Raw genomic sequence first — 12,596 nt, forward strand, 5'->3', positions numbered from 1 at the left:
CCCACTCACAAAGTCTATGGTTACCCTCTCCTACTTCCAAAGTGGTATCTTTACCGGCTGCAAAAGTCCAGAAGGTAATTGATGCTCAACTTTCACTTGTTGACACGTCAGACATTTCCCCACGAATTCCGTTACTTCTCGTTTAAGTTCAAGACACCAGTACAGTTCCGTAAGTCGTGATACAACTTATTCCCTCCAGGATGCATGGCATAAAGTCCCCCATGAGCTTCCCTAAGTATTGACTGTCTCAAGTCAGAGTCCTTTGGAACACAAATTGTAATGGCGTAAATTCAATGTTATCGAAACAGTGGTTTCGTAACCACAAATCCGATTTAAAGAGAAATTTATTTCAATATTTTTGCTTGAAAATTTATATGATAGGAAAATCGTATGAAAATATTGATAGGAAAATTTTATCAATTTAGTGATTAGTTAGAAAAAGAAATTATTGAAGAAATTGGGTAAAATAAGGTATCGGGACCTCTATCTCGTAAAATCGAGTCAAATATAATTTTATAAATATTTATGAAATGTTATTAATGTGGTATCAAAATTTCGTTAGGAAATTTTAATGTTTGGGTAGTCAATTAAATGAAAAGGACTGAATTGTAATAGGTGTAAAAGTTGCTAAAGTGATTAAATAGCTTATTAGTCTAATGAGAAAGGATTTAAAAGGCAATTAGACCCAAAATTTATTGGGCTGGATGGCAAGGGTATGAAATCAGCAGAAAAATTGATAAATTAAGGGTAAAATTGGAATATTGCAAAATTAACTAAATAAAACTAGGACTAAATAGGAAATATCTAGATTTCTCTTCATTTCTCTTCAATTCCAGCAGCTAAAAACGCCATAGGAGGGTTCTCTAAGCTGGTATTTCATAATTGTTTCACCAAGTGAGTTAATCATTGCCTTTTTCTTGTAATTTTTGTGTTTCTAAGACTTTTACAACTAGATCCAACTATTAAATTCATTAGTTTTTGATTTCATGGATGAAATTTAAAGTCACCATGGTTGAGTGCTGTAAGTTTATGATGAAATAGAATAAAATTAAAGCTTTAATTTGTTTATGAGATGATTTTATTAGGCAATTTCAATGGAAATTGATTTTTGGGACCTAATTGTGAAAATGTTTGGAATTAAAGTCTATTGCTGAAATTCTGATTCCTAAAGGTTGTAAACTAGTTTAAGGTGATACAATAAAATGTTAATTGAGAAAAATCAGCTCAATTGAGAGGCTAATTGAGTAGGGACGAAAGTATCATTTATTAAAAGCTTAGGGGAAAAATGGTAATAAACAGCTTGCACTAAAACAGTTTGGACAGCAGCAGTAGACTAACTTTGAAAAATCACCAAAAATTGTAGGAATCGAATTAGAAGATGAACAAAATATGGAATTAAATCTTATTGAGTCTAGTTTCTCATAGAAGAAATATTGTAAGCAATGGATTTGTAAATATTGAGATATAATGAATTTTGTGAGACAAGGTCAGAATGAATTCGGGTTTCCCTGTTCTGACTTTGAAAAATTATAAAAAATTGAATAAAAATAATTAGGGACTTAAATTTATATGTCTAGAATTCTGAATGAGTCTATTTTTAATAAAAACAAACAAGAACATCATTTGAATTCTGTATAAAGAGATAATTTATTTTTAGTGAAGAAGGGTCAGAACTGTTAGACAACAGAACAGGGGTGAATTTGAAGAATAAACTGTACTGATTGGCTAAACCAAAAATTCTTAAAATTTTATGATAAAAATATATATGAGTCTAGTTTCAGGAAAAATTAACAGATCTTAATTTGGAGTTCCGTAGCTCAAGTTATAAATAATTTAGTGACTATGACTCAAGTAGACAACTTTGAATGAACTATAAATAATAGTTGAATTATAGAGAATGTTGCATATGAACATGAAATGTATTAAATTGATAATTAAAATATTATTTATTTAGATCCAGAAGATTCAAATACGAAGCTAGATCGAGGAAACGAAAAAGTTCGGGATTAATAGATTTTTACTGTTTACAAACAAGTATCAAGGTAAGTTCATGTAACTTGAATTATATTCTTAAATGCTTGAAATGCATGTTTTTGATATGAATATGATTTGAATGTTTATTGTATGAAAATTTATGAAACATTGATATATTTGATAAAAGGGGAAGAAATCCCGGTTGAATGAAAGGAAAATTCGATGGATCTTTGAAAAGGAATTGACGGTAAAAAGGATCTAGCCCGAACGGGTGATCCTATCCTGATATAGCCCTCCCGAAGAATATGTGTAAAATGGATTTAGCCCGGACGGGTAATCCGAATTAGGGTCTGAATTTAGCTTGGACTGGTAATTCAGATCCAAGCTCATTAGAGTAAATGTCGTTGCAGGGGATTTAGCCTGGACTGGTAATCCCGACAATACTCTATGAGTTTATATTGCAGGGGATTTAGCCTGGACTGGTAATCCCGCTGCAAGGTTGAGGTTCGCGGGAGTGTGCTCTCTGAAATGAAAATGTGCGCACATGAATATGAATTGACGGACCCAGAATTGTACACTAAAAGTGTACCTTTAAAAATCCATCGAAAATTCCAAGAAATTCAACGGGATAAATATGGAAAAATAACAAGGAAATGGAAATCATAGTATATATTATTGGTACATGGAAATTATTGTACTAACTTGAATGTTGAGTTTGTGCATGTTAGGATAATAATGAATTGAATGGATATATGAATGTTTATTATATTGTATTGAAAATATTAGGTAAGTATAATTCTTGTTACATGAGCTTACTAAGCACAAAGTGCTTATCCCGTTTCCTTTTTCCCTGTTTTGTAGTGTTAAGAGCTCGGAGGTCGGATTTGGTCAGAGACACATCACACTGTCAACCTCAGGATTTCGGTATATAAAGAAACTTTATTTTGGAAATCAATGGCATGTATAAGCTAACAAAGTAAATGTTAACGTGAAATGAATGTAAAGTTAGCCATTAGTATGGTTAACAAACCTGGTTATAGATAAGTGATGACGTTATCTTATATAAATGCATGAATCTATCATGAAAATATGTTGAATTGAAAAAAAAAATTTAATTCGTAAACTCCGGTAATGCCTCGTACCCTATTCCGGCAATGAATACGGGTAGGGGTATTACATTTATTGGTATCAGAGCTACGGTTTAGCCGGTTCTATGGCCGATGTAGCAAATACGAGATTAGCTATACATGCCATTTAAATTATTATTGATAGTGTGATATCTCCTGACCATTTAAAATGTGTTTTTCTTATAGTAATGTCATCCGACCGAGCTCAATCTGAGGAAGCTGGGAGTCATGCTCCGGCTTCAATACAAAGAGAAGAAACTAGCAGTAGAAGGCCCGAGACAGAGGGTCGAGGGGAGGAGGCAAAAACAGCCTTCTTTCAAATGATGAATGAATGGTTTAATCAATACTTAAGAACTAACCCTGTAGTGCAGCAAGTTCAAGCTCCCCCTCCTGCTCCTTCACCGGTTCCCGAGATCCCACAAGGTACAGGTACTGAATCTGTCAGAAAAGGGAAAGCTCCAGTAGATAAAATTCGAAAATATGGGGCCGAAGAATTTCGAGCAGCAGTTGATGATGATTCCGAACGGGCTGAATTCTGGTTAGAAAATACTACTCGGGTTCTGGAAGAATTATCTTGTACACCAGAAGAATGTCTGAAATGTGTCGTCTCACTGCTAAAAGATACAGCTTACCATTGGTGGAATACTAAAGCTTCAGTTGTTCCGAAAGAAGAAATTACATGGGAATTCTTTCAGACCGAGTTCAGAAAAAAATATATCAGCCAGAGGTTCCTTGACCAGAAAAGAAAAGAATTTCTTGAGCTGAAACAGGGCAATAGATCAGTATCTGAATATGAAAGAGAATTTGTTCGATTGAGTAAATATGCTCGAGAATGGGTACAGTCAGAAGCTGAAATGTGCAAACGATTTGAAGAAGGGTTGAAAGAAGACATTAAGTTACTGATCGGAATTCTTGAAATTTGAGAGTTTGCTACATTGGCAGAGAGAGCTTATAAAGCAGAAGAATTGAGCAAAGAAAAGAAACAGGCTGAGAAGGAAGCTCGAATTTTTAGTAAAAGACCGATGAGAAAATTCCAGTTTTCTGCTTCAAAGAAATTGAAGAAATATCAGGATCGTTCTACTTCAGCCATTGGGTATTCGGGCAAAGAACGAGGTTCTCAACGCACTAATCCAAGGCCTTCTACTCCATCAATGACCAGTGTTGGCAGTGTTGGCACTCCTAAACCGAGATGCCAGTACTGTAATAAAGCTCATTTTGGTGAATGCCGATTTAAGAGTGGGGCTTGTTACCGATGTGGTTCTTTTGACCATTTCCTCAGAGACTGTCCAGAAAGGGTTGAAAAAGAAGTTGAACATATATCGAAGCCGAGTAATCTAGTTTCGAGGGGCAGACCACCTCGACCATCCGGTAATGTCAGTGGTAGTCGAGGAGCTACAAAAGATACTATAGGTAGGCCTGAGGTACGAGCACCTGCTAGGACATATGCCATTCGTGCCAGAGAAGATGCTTCAGCACCCGATGTTATTACTGGTACATTTTCTTTACTTGATACTGATATTACTGCATTGATTGATCCTGGTTCTACGCATTCATATATATGTGTTAAACTTGCAATTGTTAAAAATTTATCTGTTGAACCTACTGAATTTGTGGTTAAAGTCTCGAACCCCCTGGGCCAGTCTGTGTTAGTGGATAAAATTTGTAAAAATTGTCCACTGATGGTAAGAGGTTATTGTTTCCCGGCTGATTTGATGTTATTGCCATTTGATGAATTTGACGTGATATTGGGTATGGATTGGTTAACCCAGCATAATGCGGTAGTAAATTGTAAACAAAAATATATTGTGTTAAAATGTCAGAATGGTGAGTTGCTCTGGGTTATATCTGATCAGACAGAGGGGTTATCTGATATGATTTCAGTAATGGCAGCACAAAGGTATGTCAAAAAGGGGTATGATGCTTACTTGGCTTATGTACTCGACACCAAGGTATCTGAGTCAAAGATACAAGCAGTTCCAGTGGTATGTGAATTTTCTGATGTGTTTCCAGAAGAATTACCAGGATTGCCACCAGAAAGAGAAGTGGAATTTTCTATAGATTTGATTCCGAGAACTACTCCGATCTCCATAGCTCCGTACCGGATGGTTCCTATAGAATTAAAAGAGTTAAAGACACAATTGCAAGAGCTTGTTGACAGGGTTTTGTTCGACCGAGTCATTCACCTTGGGGTGCTCCGGTTCTGTTTGTGAAAAAGAAAGATGGGTCTTTGAGATTGTGTATCGACTACCGGCAGCTTAATAAAGTAACCATAAAGAATAAGTACCTGTTACCCTGGATTGATGATTTATTTGATCAGCTGAAAGGTGCTACTATGTTTTCAAAGATTGATCTTCGATCAGCTTATTATCAGTTACGAGTAAAGGAGTCAGATGTGCCAAAAACAGCCTTTAGAACCAGGTACGGGCATTATGAGTTTCTAGTTATGCCGTTTGGGCTAACTAATGCACCTGCAGTATTCATGGATTTGATGAACCGGATATTTAGACCGTACTTAGACAGATTTGTAGTAGTATTCATTGATGATATTTTGGTTTATTCTCGGGATGAAGAAGAACATGCAGAACATTTGAGAATTGTGTTGCAAATTCTACGAGAGAAGCTGTTGTATGCTAAATTCAGTAAATGTGAATTTTGGCTTTGAGAAGTGAGTTTTCTTGGACACATTGTATCTGCCGAAGGCATCAGGGTCGATCCAAGTAAAATCTCAGCTATTGTCAATTGGAGTCCACCGAAGAATGTATCTGAAGTTAGAAGTTTCTTGGGTTTAGCTGGTTATTATCGGAGATTTGTACAGAGATTCTCTATGATAGCTTCTCCAATAACTCGATTATTGCAGAAAGATGTAAAGTTCGAGTGGACTGATGAATGTCAACAAAGTTTCAACCGATTGAAAGACCTATTAACGAAAGCACCTGTATTAGTGCAGCCTGAACCGGGTAAGGAATTTGTTATTTACAGTGATGCCTCATTAAATGGTTTAGGTTGTGTTTTGATGCAAGAAGGTAAAGTAATAGCCTATGCTTCAAGACAACTTAAACCACATGAAAGAAATTACCCAGTACATGATCTTGAATTAGCTGCTATTGTATTTGCGCTAAAGATATGGCGGCATTACTTGTACGGTGAGAAATGTCATATTTATACTGATCATAAAAGCTTGAAATATTTGATGACACAGAAAGATTTGAATTTGAGACAGCGCAGGTGGCTTGAACTAATAAAGGACTATGATTTGATTATTGATTACCATCCGGGTAAGGCTAATGTTGTAGCTGATGCTTTGAGCCGGAAATCTCTGTTTGCTTTACGAGCTATGAATACCCGGTTATTATTGACTGATGATGGTTCAATCCTAGCTGAATTGAGAGCTAAACCGACATTTTTACAGCAAATATGTGAAGCTCAGAAGAATGATGAGAAGTTACAGGTTAAACGGGCACAGTGTGAGTCAGGTAATGATTCTGAATTTCAGATTGATTCTGATGATTGTTTATTATTCAGAGGTAGGGTATGTGTACCTCAAAATTTAGAGCTCATACAGAAGATTCTACGCGAGGCTCACAGTAGTACTATGTCTGTACATCCGGGGAGTAATAAAATGTATAATGATCTGAAAAAGATGCTATTTGGGTGATTGTAGACCGATTGACAAAGTCAGCTCACTTTATTCCGGTACGTATGGATTATTCTTTAGATAAACTAGCTGAACTGTACATATCTGAGATTGTCAGGTTACATGGAGTGCCTATCTCCATTATATCAGATAGAGATCCCCGATTTACGTCTCGTTTCTGGGACAAATTGCAAGAAGCCTTGATACTCAGTTGTATTTCAGCACTGCATTTCATCCTCAGACAGATGGTCAATCTGAGCGTGTAATTCAAGTATTGGAAGATATGCTCCGATGTTGTATACTAGAGTTTGAAGGTAATTGGGAGAGGTATCTACCTTTGATTGAATTTGCTTACAATAACAGTTATCAGTCTAGTATTAAAATAGCTCCGTATGAAGCTTTGTATGGTAGAAAACGTAGAACACCATTATATTGGACAGAGCTCAGTGAAAGGAAGATACATGGGGTTGATTTGATCCGGGAAACAGAAGAAAAAGTAAAGGTTATTCGAGATAGTCTAAAAGCAGCTTCCGATCGTCAAAAATCATATGCCGACCTTAAGCGAAAAGAGATTAAATTTCAAGTCGGTGACAAGGTATTTCCGAAAGTGTCTCCTTGGAAGAAAGTTCTTCGATTCGGTCGAAAGGGTAAATTGAGTCCAAGATTTATCGGACCCTATGAAATCATAGAAAGAATTGGACCGGTCGCTTATCGATTGGCATTACCACCGGAACTTGATAGAATCCATAATGTTTTTCATGTATCTATGTTACGACGATATCGATCAGATCCTTCACATGTTATTTCTCCGATAGAAGTAGAGATTCAACCGGATATGACTTACAGTGAAGAACCGGTCAAGATATTGGCACGGGAGACAAAAGAGTTTAGAAATAAAAAGATAAATTTGGGGAAAGTATTGTGGCAAAAGCACGGGATTGAGGAAGCAACATGGGAACCGGAGGAGGCAATGAGGAAACAATACCCAAACCTCTTTACTGGTAAGATTTTCGAGGACGAAAATCCTTCAAAGGGGGGGAGAGTTGTAATGGCGTAAATTCAATGTTATCGGAACAGTGGTTTCGTAACCACAAATCCGATTTAAAGAGAAATTTATTTCAATATTTTTGCTTGAAAATTTATATGATAGGAAAATCGTATGAAAATATTGATAGGAAAATTTTATCAATTTAGTGATTAGTTAGAAAAAGAAATTATTGAAGAAATTGGGTAAAATAAGGTATCGGGACCTCTATCTCGTAAAACCTAGTCAAATATAATTTTATAAATATTTATGAAATGTTATTAATGTGGTATTAAAATTTCGTTAGGAAATTTTAATGTTTGGGTAGTCAATTAAATGAAAAGGATTGAATTGTAATAGGTGTAAAAGTTGCTAGAGTGATTAAATAGCTTATTAGTCTAATGAGAAAGGATTTAAAAGGCAATTAGACCCAAAAGTTATTTGGGCTGGATGGCAAGGGTATGAAATCAGCAGAAAAATTGATAAATTAAGGGTAAAATTGAAATATTGCAAAATTAACTAAATAAAACTAGGACTAAATAGGAAATATCTAGATTTCTCTTCATTTCTCTTCAATTCCAGCAGCTAAAAACGCCATAGGAGGGTTCTCTAAGCTGGTATTTCATAATTGTTTCACCAAGTGAGTTAATCCTTGCCTTTTTCTTGTAATTTTTGTGTTTCTAAGACTTTTACAACTAGATCCTACTATTAAATTCATTAGTTTTTGATTTCATGGATGAAATTTAAAGTCACCATGGTTGAGTGCTGTAAGTTTATGATGAAATAGAATGAAATTAAAGCTTTAATTTGTTTATGAGATGATTTTATTAGGCAATTTCAATGGAAATTGATTTTTGGGACCTAATTGTGAAAATGTTTGGAATTAACGTCTATTGCTGAAATTCTGATTCCTAAAGGTTGTAAACTAGTTTAAGGTGATACAATAAAATGTTAATTGAGAAAAATCAGCTCAATTGAGAGGCTAATTGAGTAGGGACGAAAGTATCATTTATTAAAAGCTTAGGGGAAAAATGGTAATAAACAGCTTGCACTAAAACAGTTTGGACAGCAGCAGTAGACTAACTTTGAAAAATCACCAAAAATTGTAGGAATCGAATTAGAAGATGAACAAAATATGGAATTAAATCTTATTGAGTCTAGTTTCTCATAGAAGAAATATTGTAAGCAATGGATTTGTAAATATTGAGATATAATGAATTTTGTGAGACAAGGTCAGAATGAATTCGGGTTTCCCTGTTCTGACTTTGAAAAATTATAAAAAATTGAATAAAAATAATTAGGGACTTAAATTTATATGTCTAGAATTCTGAATGAGTCTATTTTTAATAAAAACAAACAAGAACATCATTTGAATTCTGTATAAAGAGATAATTTATTTTTAGTGAAGAAGGGTCAGAACTGTTAGACAACAGAACAGGGGTGAATTTGAAGAATAAACTGTACTGATTGGCTAAACCAAAAATTCTTAAAATTTTATGATAAAAATATATATGAGTCTAGTTTTAGGAAAAATTAACAGATCTTAATTTGGAGTTCCGTAGCTCAAGTTATAAATAATTTAGTGACTATGACTCAAGTAGACAGCTTTGAATGAACTATAAATAATAGTTGAATTATAGAGAATGTTGCATATGAACATGAAATGTATTAAATTGATAATTAAAATATTATTTATTTAGATCCAGAAGATTCAAATACGAAGCTAGATTGAGGAAACGAAAAAGTTCGGGATTAATAGATTTTTACTGTTTACAAACAAGTATCAAGGTAAGTTCATGTAACTTGAATTATATTCTTAAATGCTTGAAATGCATGTTTTTGATATGAATATGATTTGAATGTTTATTGTATGAAAATTTATGAAACATTGATATATTTGATAAAAGGGGAAGAAATCCCGGTTGAATGAAAGGAAAATTCGATGGATCTTTGAAAAGGAATTGACGGTAAAAAGGATCTAGCCCGAACGGGTGATCCTATCCTGATATAGCCCTCCCGAAGAATATGTGTAAAATGGATTTAGCCCGGACGGGTAATCCGAATTAGGGTCTGAATTTAGCTTGGACTGGTAATTCAGATCCAAGCTCATTAGAGTCAATGTCGTTGCAGGGGATTTAGCCTGGACTGGTAATCCCGACAATACTCTATGAGTTTATATTGCAGGGGATTTAGCCTGGACTGGTAATCCCGCTGCAAGGTTGAGGTTCGCGGGAGTGTGCTCTCTGAAATGAAAATGTGCGCACATGAATATGAATTGACGGACCCGGAATTGTACACTAAAAGTGTACCTTTGAAAATCCATCGAAAATTCCAAGAAATTCAACGGGATAAATATGGAAAAATAACAAGGAAATGGAAATCATAGTATATATTATTGGTACATGGAAATTATTGTACTAACTTGAATGTTGAGTTTGTGCATGTTAGGATAATAATGCATTGAATGGATATATGAATGTTTATTATATTGTATTGAAAATATTAGGTAAGTATAATTCTTGTTACATGAGCTTACTAAGCACAAAGTGCTTACCCCGTTTCCTTTTTCCCTGTTTTGTAGTGTTAAGAGCTCGGAGGTCGAATTTGGTCGGAGACACATCACACTGTCAACCTCAGGATTTCGATATATAAAGAAACTTTATTTTGGAAATCAATGGCATGTATAAGCTAACAAAGTAAATGTTAACGTGAAATGAATGTAAAGTTAGCCATTAGTATGGTTAACAAACCTAGTTATAGATAAGTGATGACGTTATCTTATATAAATGCATGAATCTATCTTGAAAATATGTTGAATTGAAAAAAAATTAATTCGTAAACTCCGGTAATGCCTCGTACCCTATTCCGGCAATGAATACGGGTAGGAGTATTACACAAATTCTTCCTCGGAAACACAGAACTCCATCACCATTTAGACCAAACTCAGAAGTTTCCCCTTCCTTAACTTGTTGAAAACGAGCGACCAAAGACTCAACTTCCAACTGCTTTTCCTTAATCTGGTCTACCCAGGTTGGCCATACTTGCAATTCAGCCAACAGACTTCCATCATCATACAGACTTAGACGAGAAAACATTGCTCTCAGATCAGATACAACTCTAAGACTTCGAGCATCGGCTACCACATTAGCCTTGCCCGGGTGATATTCAATCGAACAATCATAATCCTTAAGCAACTCGATCCACCTCATTTGCCTAAGGTTCAGCTCCTTCTGAGTCAACAAATACTTAAGACTCTTATGGTCTGTGTATATAATGCACCTCTCTCCGTACAGGTAATGTCTCCAAATCTTAAGTGCAAAAACCACTGCTGCTAATTCCAAATTATGAGTAGGATAGTTCCCCTCGTGAGGCTTAAGCTGCCGTGACGCATATGCAACCACCTTACCTTCCTGCATTAACACGCAGCCCAAACCTACATGTGATGCGTCGCTGTACACAGTAAAATCCTTCCCAGACTCTGGCTGAATTAACACAGGTGCTTCAATCAAAACTTTCTTCAACTTTTCAAAAGCTTCCTGCTGGGTCTCAGTCCATACAAATGGTACCCCTTTCCTTACGAGTTTAGTCAGAGGTGCAGCCAACACCGAAAAACCTTCCACAAACCTTCTGTAGTATCCTGCCAATCCCAGGAAACTCCGTATCTCCGATACTAACCTAGGCGATTTCCACTCCAAAACTGCTTCAATTTTTCGAGGATCCACCTTAATCCCCTCAGCAGAGACCACGTGTCCTAAGAAAGTTACCTCCCTCAACCAGAATTCACACTTGCTGAACTTTGCATAAAGTTCCTTCTCCCTTAACACTTGTAGCACTATACAGAGATGCTCATCATGCTTTGCTTCCATTTCAGAATATACCAAAATATCGTCAATAAAGACGTCTACGAATTGATCCAGAAATGGTTGAAACACCCGATTCATCAGATCCATAAATGCCGCAGGAGCGTTCGTCAGCCCAAATGGCATAACCAGAAATTCGTAATGACCGTACTGAGTCCTGAATGTCGTCTTATGGATATCCGTCTCCTTGACCCTTAACTGATGATATCCAAATCTAAGGTCGATCTTAGAAATTACAGGAGCCCCCTTAAGTTGGTCAAACAGATCGTCAATCATTGGCAGTGGATACTTATTCTTAATGGTCAGTTTGTTCAACTGACGATAATCAATGCACATCCGCATTGTACTATCCTTCTTCTTCACGAATAACACTGGTGCTCCTCATGGAGACACGCTTGGCCTAATAAAGCCCCTATCCAACAACTCTTGAATTTGTGCCTTTAGCTCCACCAACTCCTTCGGTGCCATCCTATACGGTGCGATAGACACTGGCGCCGTTCCAGGCAACAAGTCGATTCCAAACTCCACTTCTCAGTTTGGAGGTAATCCCGGAAGCTCCTCCGAAAAAAATCTTGAAACTCATTTACGGTCCTGACCTTATCCACTGTCAATCGCTTCTCTTCCGACTGGCTTACGAATGCCAAATAAGCCTCACAACCTTTTCGAATCCACTTTTCGGCCCTCAATGCCGACACCACATTAGACAAATAATCCCTTCGCTCACCTATCATCATAACCTCCTCACCCTACGTGGTCCTTAACGCCATTCGTTTTGCAGTACAATCCAAAGTCGCCCTATGCTTAATAAGCTAGTTCATTCCTAGAATGAGGTCAAACTCTCCGAACGGCAACTCCATTAGATCTCCAAGAAAGGTCCTACCTTGAGTTTCTAGGGGTACATCCCTATACAGTTTGTCTACCCTAACCGAGTGGCCCAAAGGACTTAACACAGATACCCCACTCACTATCTTTTCAAA

The sequence above is a fragment of the Gossypium hirsutum genome, chromosome A10 (genome assembly GCF_007990345.1).
Source record: "Gossypium hirsutum isolate 1008001.06 chromosome A10, Gossypium_hirsutum_v2.1, whole genome shotgun sequence".
NCBI lineage: Eukaryota > Viridiplantae > Streptophyta > Magnoliopsida > Malvales > Malvaceae > Gossypium > Gossypium hirsutum.